The sequence below is a fragment of the Triticum aestivum genome, chromosome 6B (genome assembly GCF_018294505.1).
Source record: "Triticum aestivum cultivar Chinese Spring chromosome 6B, IWGSC CS RefSeq v2.1, whole genome shotgun sequence".
Taxonomy (NCBI): Eukaryota; Viridiplantae; Streptophyta; class Magnoliopsida; order Poales; family Poaceae; genus Triticum; species Triticum aestivum.
The window spans coordinates 488,267,685-488,278,800 of NC_057810.1; positions in this window are offsets into that span (position 1 = coordinate 488,267,685).

The window sequence follows — 11,116 nt, forward strand, 5'->3', positions numbered from 1 at the left end:
AGTCGCCGCCCGCGTTGCTCAGACGGCTCCGACGGGCGATGGTTGTGCTCATCGTGCTCCATCCAGTGGCCAACGCCGCCACGGGCCCTGCTGTCCATGAGCAGCAAGCTTCTTCGCTGCACCCTTTGGTGCGCCGCGACAGGTGCACCACCACTCCATTGCTGACCCCGGTAGCTTCATCCTCCCGTGTGCGTCACGGCCCGACAAACGCGTAGTCCGCTCTGCTCATTGCGCGAGAGCTCCTTCGCTACCGCCCGGTCGATGACTTCTACGAGGAATGGCTCGAGCGGATCGTTGAGCTCGTCAGCAAGGCTGGGGGCTCCGCTGCACCAGCCCGCTCACTGCCTCAGCAGCTGCCAACTGCGGGCGACATATCCCACGGGGCTCCTCCACCACCTCCGGACCAGGGCGTCATCGTCGAGCCAAGGCGTGTGGAACCACGGCACAACCCATCGCGCCAGGTGCCTACACGGGAAGAGGTGAGCTCCCAGGTGGTGCAGCGGCCTCAAGGGGAAGCACGTGTGCTTTTTGCACACCACGTCAGGCCCGCATGCCGGCACAGGAGGTGGTGGCGCGCGTGCACCAGGACCAAGTTCCACCTCCTCGATGGGCCCCCGTGGCCACAGTAGGATGTGGCACGTACACCTCAGAGCTTCGTGACGTCATCTGGCCGAGCAAGTTCAAACTTGACATGCCCCCACACTACAACGGCACCGCCGACCCCACTGAGTTCCTGTAGCTCTACGAGCTGAGCATCGAGGTGGCCAATGGCGACGAGAAGAACATGGCGAACTGGTTCCCCATGGCCCTCAAGGATGGCGCGCGTTCTTGGCTCCTAAATCTCCCGGTGGGATCGGTCTCTTCCTAGGAGGAGATGCGCGGCCGCTTCATCGCCAACTTCCAGGGCACTCGCGACCGACTATCGGCCGCGCGTGACCTGCGTCACGTCAAGCAGCAGCCAGGAGAGACCCTGCAGAAGTATATCCAGCACTTCAACAACGTTCGCCTCAAGATCCCCAAGGTGTCGGGCGAGGCCATCATTTTAGCGTTCGCTGATGGCATTCGCGACGTCAAGATGAAGGAGGAGCTCGCCATCCACCTTGGATGATCTCTGCGATGACAAGTGTTTACTAGTCTAGTGAGCTGAGGTGACAAGTGTTTTCTCTGCGATGAACTCGGTTTCACCGGTTTGTTATTTTTGGTCCAACCGAATCCTCTCGGTGCAACCAAAACAAACAACTCGGTGCAACCGATCTCACTACAGGAAAAACAATTTGCCACTTATTCATCTTTATCTTTTGATCCAGCTCCACTTAATGAATCTTGTCCTCTACAAGCATCACATTTTTATAAATGCTCTGTGCTGTGACTCAAGGACCAAACCCATTCACGACAAATTCCAGAAGCCCTTCTTGGAAATTGATGTCAAAGGGGGAGAGAGAGATCACATCAAAGCTTATCACCTCCAAAGGGAGAGAGAGATTATCACTTCCACAGGGGGAGAGAGAGATCTCCAGGGGGAGAGAATACTCAAGAAGAGAGTAATCCTCAAGGATCCCAAATGCTTGGTGTTCTAGAGGAGAGATGCCACATGTCTTCTTGAGGGGAAAGACATGTTCATATGTGCTTATTTGCATTAGCTCTGTTCATTTGTATCTTTTAGCTCTGATTTTCTGTTCCCTATCTTCTCCCAGTATCCCATGCTAGATTCAGGGGGAGCAAGACATCTAAGGGAAAGAAATCATTTAAATTCATCACATATCTTTACCTTTGGGGACATGTCTAATCCAGTGTGGTACTTAGTACTCACTCTCTACATGTCATCCCAGTCTTGGTATTCTTGTGGTTTCTTTTGTTTGCTCTAGCTAGTAGGTGTATCTGTGTTGTCTAACCTTGTTTACGCAGGTTCATTCCATCCTAAGCCAACTCAAGACCACAAGGTAAGTATATGCATCACAATCATGTGTATGAGGAGTTCTTGCTGATGTACATACTGTTTGTAAGAAGGACTCATGAGCATGAAGGTATTTATTTTAATATTCTTTGCTCTGATGCATATGGCCAAGATACATATAACACATTGCTTACTCTGTCATGTTGATGCATTCACATGCTTCTATATTTCCATATTCACATGATTGCATGCATGTAGGGGGAGCCTATGCTTGTTACATGTCTTTCCAAAGCTTTACTTGCCATTCTCTATATCTTTATCTAAAGCTTTGATGTATGTTGACATCAATTACCAAAAAGGGGGAGATTGAAAGCACAAGTGCTCCCTAGGTGGTTTTGCTAATTAATGTCAACATATCTCTTGTTGGACTAACACTTTTATCTAGTATATTTCAGACAAGTTCAACAATGAAGTGGCATGGACTAAAGGATGTGGAACGCCTTCAAGATGCTAAGGACAAGCGATTGGCTCAAGCTTCAATCTCAAGACTCTTCATTTTATACTTTAGTGATCCAAGATCACATTGAGTCTATAGGAAAAGCCAATACTATCAAGAAGGGATGAGGTGTTGCTTAATGAGTTTCTTGCTCCACAATGCTTAGTGATATGCTTCAAAAACCCTCAACTACTTTCCCACATCCACACATATGACCTAATCCTAAAGTCAAACTCGGACCCACCGATTCTTTCCATCCGGAGCCACCGAGTTCAGATTTCATAGCCACTGCCACAAACCCTAGGCAAATCGGTCTCACCGATAGGGATCTCAGTCTCACCGAGACAGGATTGTAATCTCTCTGTGTATGTCCATTACCAAAATCGGTCTTACCGAGTTTGAGAAATCGGTACAACCGAGATTACAATGCAAACTCTCTGGTTAACTTGTTACCCAAGTCGGTCTCACCGAGTTGGTGTAATCGGCCCCATCGAGTTTGCCTGACCAACTCTCTGGTTAGCTAATTACCAAAATCGGTCTCACCGAGTTTGTGTAATCGGTCTCACTGAGATTACGTTATGCCCTAACCCTAACCATATCGGTCCTACCGAGTTGCATTTTGGTCCCACCGAAAACCCTAACGATCACTAGGTTTACTGAATCGGTCCGACCGAGTTTGTTGATTCGGTCCCACCGAGATTGGTAAATTGTGTGTAACGGTTAGATTTTGTGTGGAGGCTATATATACCCCTCCACCTCCTCTTCATTCGTGGAGAGAGCCATCAGAACAAACCTACACTTCCAACTTACCATTTCTGAGGGAGAACTACCTACTCATGTGTTGAGGCCAAGATATTCCATTCCTACCATATGAATCTTGATCTCTAGCCTTCCCCAAGTTGCTTTCCACTCAAATCTTCTTTCCACCAGATCCAAATCCTATGAGAGAGAGTTGAGTGTTGGGGAGACTATCATTTGAAGCACAAGAGCAAGGAGTTCATCATCAACACACCATTTGTTACTTCTTGGAGAGTGGTGTCTCCTAGATTGGCTAGGTGTCACTTGGGAGCCTCCGACAAGATTGTGGAGTTGAACAAAGGAGTTTGTAAGGGCAAGGAGATCGCCTACTTCGTGAAGATCTACCGCTAGTCAGGCAAGTCCTTCGTGGGCGACGGCCATGGTGGGATAGACAAGGTTGCTTCTTCGTGGACCCTTCTTGGGTGGAGCCCTCCGTGGACTCGCGCAACCGTTACCCATCGTGGGTTCAAGTCTCCATCAACGTGGATGTACGATAGCACCACCTATCGGAACCACGGCTCAAAAATCACCGTGTCTCCAAATTGCGTTTGAAATCTCCAAACCCTTCCCTTTACATTCTTGCAAGTTGCATGGTTTAATTTCCGCTGCTCATATACTTTTTGCATGCTTGCTTGAATTTTGTGAAGATTGCTTGACTTGTGCTAAGATAGCTAAAATCTGCCAAAGACTAAAATTGGGAAAAGGCATAATTTTTAATTGGTCAAGTAGTCTAATCATCCCCCCCTCTAGACTTACTTACTTACTTACTTACTTCTTCTCAAGGTCCTACACCCAGCTTCAGCATCAACAACTCAAGACCCACGTGAGGGGCCAAGGCTCGCAAGGCGGACGACACCAAGACCTCCAAGGGGATCAGCCTCCTCAGGCTGGCTCCCGAGGAGCGGAAAATTTCTATGCAGGGTGCACCTCGCGAGGCTCAGCTGATGTGAGCCATGACGACCAAGGCCAGGCGAGCGCCAGGCGGGCGCCAATGGGCACAGTGTACTAGTTTCCTCTTCGGTGCAAGGGAGGCAAGCAGCAGGCGCGGAGTCCCGAGGCATCAACCAAAGGTTTCCATTTTGGTTCAACAAGACCAAGACTGCCAGGACGGCAGGACGGAGGTCATCGCCGAGCCCATCGCAACGTCACGACCAGAAACTTTTGCAGGCAAAAACCACGTTAGTCAGGATAGGATGTACTTGTTGTCTCCCTTCAAATCTGGTCGTTGTGGGATCCCTTCCCGCCAACATTTGGGAAGAGGACCAATGCCACTATAAATAGGACCTAGCCACCACCATGGAAGAGGGGAAAATAGGAGTCGAATCCACAGAAGATACAGGGATAGGATAGAATGCATTCCACCCTCAACAACTTACCCTAGCTCAAGAACACACCTCTTGAGGTTGTATTCACTGTACTAGTTCTTCCTCAGCCCCTTGAGGCAAATCCACCACAAAGCAGGAGTAGGGTTTTACACCATAAGGTGGCCCGAACCTGGGTAAATTGTTGTGTCTTTCTTTCCCTTCAAGCTCGACGCGCTAGGCTATGAGGTTTCGCGAGTTGGCAGGCTGGGTAGGTTGAGATCTCCGCACGCACCCTAGAGTTTGAACCTCTCAAGGGTCTGCGAAACCCAAAATTTGATGACCTATTGGGCCAAGAAAGTACCTGAGGGGAGCTCCAAGGGGAGCACAACCCACCAGGGAGTTCCTGAGGGCACAGGCGTGCCCAAGTGGGTTGTGCCCACCTCGGCCACCTCCCGCACCACCTCTTTGCTCTATAAATACCCCAATATTCTACAAACCCTTGGGGAGTCGACGAAAATCAAGTCCAGCCGCCGCAAGTTCGAGAACCACTAGATCCAATATAGACACCATCAGGGCAGGGTTCATCATCCTTATTGGTGCCTCTCCGATGATGCATGAGTAGTACATTGTAGACCTTCAGGTCCGTATTTAGTATCTATATGGCTCCCTCACTCCCTTGATTCTCAATATGATGGCCTCTTGGAGATCTATTTGCTGTAACTCTTGTTGCAGTGTGTTTGTTATGATGCGATGAACTTTGAGTTTATGACCAGATCTATGTTTTTATCGATGAAAGTTATTTGAGTCTTTTGATCTCTTATATGCATGAGTACTTATAGCCTCGTATTTCTTCTTTGAATCTTTGGTTTAGTTAGGCCAACTAGATCGATTTTTCTTGCCATGGGAAGAGGTGCTTTGTAATGGGTTCGATCTTATAGTGCTTGATCCTAGTGACAGAAGGGGAATCGACATGTATGTATTGTTGTTATTAAGGATAACAAGATGGGGTCTATTTCTACATAAATAGATCTTGTCTACATCATGTCATCATTGTTATTGCATTACTCTGTTTTGCCATGAACTTAATACACTAGATGCATGTTGGATAGCGGTCGATGTGTTGAGTAATCTTAGTAGATGCAGGCAGGAGTCGGTCTACTAATCTTGGACATGATTCCTATATAACAATCATTGCCTAGAAATCGTCATGATTATTTGAAGTTCTATCAATTTCCCAAAAGTAATTTGTTTACCCACCGTATGCTATTTTTCTTGAGAGAAGCCACTAGTGAAATCTACGACCCCTCGGTCTCTTCTTAATCATATTTGACTTTAAGATCTATTTTTATTTGATTTTATTTTCAGATCTATTAATCCAAAAACATAAAAATACCTTGCTGCAATTTTTATTTATTTATTTTATCTCGCGTTCCCGCGAGATCTATTTATCCAAACTACTACAACTTTACCTATCTTTTTACTCGTGGGGATTGACAACCCCTCTCTTACGTCGGGTTGCAAGTATTTATTCTTTGTGTGCAGGTGCTGTTTACGTGGTGTTGCGTGGTTCTCCTACTGGTTCGACAACCTTCGTATCATTACTGAGGGAAATACCAACCATTGATGTGTTGCATCATCCTATCCTCTTTAGGGAAATACCAACGTAGTTCGAGCTAACATCAAACATAATTTCTGGCACCGTTGCCTGGGAGACATCATCAAAATCTACCAGGTTCCTAATCACAAATCTCATCTCCTTGCAATTTACATTATTTTCCATTTTCCTCTCATTTTCCTCTCCCCCACTTCACCAAAATTTGCCGTTTTATTTGCCTTCTTTCCGTTTGCCTTTTTCGTGTCAGATCTCTTGTTTGCTTGTGTTGCCATGTTTCTTCTATTTTGCTTGCATCTTTGCTTGCTAAAGTTCTATTGATGTGGATCCTCATCCACTTGTTAATATTTTTAAAGTATCCAATTATGATGAACCAGTTGCTGGTGAATTAAGTTCACTAGATTATCTTTATGATGTTTTGCTTGAGATTCATGAATCTGAAAATCGTGATGATGTGTTAAAAGAAGGAATTTACAAAGTGATTCATGATAGCTCCTTGGATAAAAAGCATGATTGCAATAACATTATTATTAATTCCCTTAATGTCAATTGTGTTATTGATATGGAAAGCCCCAAGATTGGGGATGCTTGCTTTGCTATGTCCACTACTTATTGCAATGATCATGATTGGGGTGATAATGATTCTTATGATCTTGAAAATTTATTTACACCTCATGATGAATATGCTTGTGATAATATTAAAAGTGGGTTTGGAAGAGTGTCAACTTTGTCTAAAAACAATCCCACATATTTGGAGAGTGTTCAATCTTATGAAATTTTTAATAAAAGTGGGTTTGGAGAAGTCATGACTTTATTTGATGATAATCCCACTATTTTGGAAGAGTGTCAACTTTGCATGCATGTGGATCGTGAAGAGAAAGTTTTATATGATATCTATATTGTTGAATTTGATTATGACCCTACATGTAATTATTATGAGAGAGGAAAATATGGTCGTAGAAATTTTCAAGTTACTAAATTACCTCTCGTTATATTGAGATCGCAATAGTTTCTTTCTTCTTCCATGCATATGCTAGATATATCTTATCTTGATAATTTGTTTGCTTATAGAATTCCTATGCATAGGAAGTATGTTAGACTTAAATGTGTTTGTCATATGCTTTACGATGCTCTCTTCATGTTTCAATTATTATCTTTCATGTGAGCATCAATAAAATCTTATGCCTGGCTATGGGCATAAAACGATAGCGCTTGTTGGGAGGCAACCCAATGAATAAAATTTATTTTTGTCTTTTTCTTTCTGTAATTGAGTGTTTTCAAAATTATTCTACTATTATGATTGTGTTTTTTGTGTTTTATTTAGTGTTTGTGCCAACCAAAGCCTTTGGGATCATGTTGGGTGATAGTTGATTTGATCTTGTTGAAAAACAGAAACTTTTGTGCTCAAAAAAATGATTTTCATAAATCATAAAAACGTGATTTTGCTCTGAATATTTCACACAATATTTATACACAAATTTCCCACATTGTCCTAATTTTTCAATATTTTTGGAGTTATATAAGTATACGAAGTTCCCTGATTACTACTGAATGTTCTGTTTTTGACAGATTCTGTTTTTGTTGTGTTATGTGCTTGTTTTGATGATTATATGGTTTCCTTTGAAGATTTTTTGCCATGGAAAAGTTAAAATACAGTATATATATAATACAATATCAAAATATTACTGGGTTTGCAACAGTACTTAAAGTAGTGATTTGCTTTCTTATACTAACGGATCTCATGAAGGTTTTGTTGACTTTTGTGTGATTGAAGTTTTCAAGTTCTGGGTGAGATTGTGATGGATGAAGGACTAAGGATTAGCAAAAGGCTAAGCTTGGGGATGCCTGAGGCACCCCAAGATAATATTCAAGAAGTATCAGACAACTAAGCTTGGGGATGCCCCCGAGTGGCATCCCCTCTTTCTTCTTACAACTATCGGTATTTTACTTGAAACTATATTTTTATTTGTCACATATTATGAGTTTTGCTTGGAGCATCTTGTATGATATGAGTCTTTGCTTGTTTTGCTTTGTGTTTTAAGTCATCTATACTTGCTGGACACACCTAGTTGAGGGAGCCAAAATTATGCTATGACTTTTTAGAATTGCTCCCTATGCTTCACTTAAATCTTTATGAGCTATGGAATTGCTCTAGTGCTTCACTTATATCTTTTTGAGCATGGTGTGCTTTACTATTTTTGACGAAATGCTCTCATGCTTCACTTAGTTTTATTTGAGAGTTTGTAATTTTTTTAATAAATTTTCTCTTGCTTCACTTCAATTATTTAGAGAGAAGAATTTTTTATGCTCATGTTCTTCACTTATATTTCTTTGAGCTATCAAAAGCAACATATGAAATTAGTCCCAAAGTGATAGATGTTCTAGAGGGATATAATAAAAAAATTCATGAAGATCATTGGACAAAATAAACTTGATTCTTTGTAATAGTTTTGAGATATGATGATAGTGATATGTGAGTCATGTTGACGAGTAATTATGCTTTAGTAAGAATATTGGTGTTAAGGTTTGTGATTCCCTATGCAAGAACAAAAGTCAATAATTATGCAATGAAATTACATCCTACTTGTGGTGTATTATTCAGTGTTAGTTATGCTTAACGCTCGCTTATGAGATTTTTTTTCTTGGTTTGATGCTTCCCAATCTTTTGCTAGCCTTCATTTGCACTAAGTATGATCACTACTTGTGCATCCAAAATCCTTTAAACCAGTTTTTGCCACATGAGTCCGCTATACCTACCTATATGTGGTATTCTTTTGCCGTTCTAAGCAAATTTGTATGTGCCATCTCTAATTTTCAAAATAAATTTCTCTTTTTTGTGCTCGTACCGCTCATGAAACGGTAGGGGTGGCTGATATATTTCTATGCTAGATGTGTTATTCTCAAGATGAGTGTTTATTCACTTGTCATTGCACGGGAGTACGACAAAGGTATCAGGGATGCCCAGTCCTGAAATGAAAAATGAATTTACTTTATGTTGTCAAATAATAAATTCCTTGGAAAGTGTTGGTATGGAAGGCACCCGTGGATACGGTTAGCCATGTAAAGTGATAGTATGGTGGAAAAAGGAATAAACTATCTTTTCTGTATGGGAACTGCCTATAATGTATCTAGCATGGAAAGTATTGGGGACTACTCGATCGTTTTCGTTGACAGGAAAAGCATGCCACCGAAAATCTTTTATCTCTATTTTTTTTGCTTTGAGCTCTGGCACCTCTACAAATCCCTACTTCCCTCCGCAAAGGGCCTTTCTATTTACTTTATGCAATTTTTATTTTTACTTGAGTCTCCATCTACTCTTATAAAGCACCAACTAAGGGGCATTATGATCATACTTGAGAATTGGGTTTAGCTAATATGCGAGTCTGTTTCATGAATGGATCAGTGATTGAGCATAATGGGCTAGGGATAACTTGCTTTAGTGTTGATATTTTGAAAGACATGGTTGCTTGTTGATATGCTTGAGTATTAAAGTCTTCATGTCAAAACTAGACTATTGCTTTGAACCATATAAAAGTCCAAATGTTCATGCTAGAAAGAAAAGAATATGTGATGAACATGTTAGGCAGCATTCCACATCAAAAATTCTGTTTTTATCATTTACCTACTCGAGGACGAGCAGGAATTAAGCTTGGGGATGCTGATATGTCTCCAACATATCTATAAATTTTGATTGTTCCATGCTGTTATACTATCATTCTTGGATGTTTTACAATCATTTTATAGCAACTTTATATCATTTTTTGGGACTAACCTATTGACATAGTGCCAAGTGTCAGGTGCTGTTTTCTGCTTGTTTTTTACATCACAGGAAATCAATATCAAACGGAGTCCAAATGCAGTGAAACTTTTTGTGCATTTTTTCTGGACCAGAAGACACTTGTTGGTCCAAGAAAGTACCTGAGGGGAGCTCCGAGGGGAGCACAACCCACTATGGCGCGCCTGGGGACCCAGGAGCGGTCAGGTGGGTTTTGCCCACCTCGGCTAACTCCCGCACCGCCTCTTTGCTCTATAAATACCCCAATATTCTAGAAACCCTAGGGGATTCAACGAAAATCAATTCCAGCCACAAGTTCTAGAACCACCATATCCAATATAGAAACCATCACGAAGGGGTTCATCATCCTCATTGGTGCCTCTCCAATGATGCATGAGTAGGTCATTGTAGACCTTCGAGTCCGTAGTTAGTAGCTAGATGGCTTCCTCTCTCTCTCTCTCTCTCTCTCTTGATTCTCAATAAAACGGTCTCTTGGAGATCTATTTGATGTAATTCTTTTTGCAGTGTGTTTGTTGGGATCCGATGAACTTTGAGTTTATGATCAGATCTATGTTTTTATCCATGAAAGTTATTTGAGTCTTTTGATCTCTTATATGCATGATTACTTATAGCCTCGTATTTCTTCTTCAAATCTTTGGTTTAGTTAGGCCAACTAGATTGATTTTTCTTGCCATGGGGAGAGGTGCTTTGTAATGGTTCGATCTTACAGTGCTTGATCCTAGTGACAGAAGGGGAACTGACACGTATGTATCGTTGCTATTATTGATAACAAGATGGGGTCTATTTCTACATAAATAGATCTTGTCTACATCATGTCATCGTTCTTATTGCATTACTCCATTTCTCCATGAACTTAATACACTAGATGCATGCTGGATAGCGGTCGATGTGTGGAGTAATAGTAGTAGATGCAGGCAGGAGTCGGTCTACTAATCTTGGATGTGATGCCTATATAATGATTATTGCATGGATATCGTCATGATTATTTAAAGGTCTATCAATTGCCCAACAATAATGTGTTTACCCATCATATGCTATTGTTCTTGAGAGAAGCCATTAGTGAAATCTACGGCCCCCAAGTCTCTTCATAACCATATTTGCCTTCGAGATCTATTTTTATTTGCTTTTATTTTTAGATCTATTAATCCAAAAACACAAAAATACCTTGCTGCAATTTTTATTTATTTATTTTATCTCGCGTTCCCGCGAGATATAT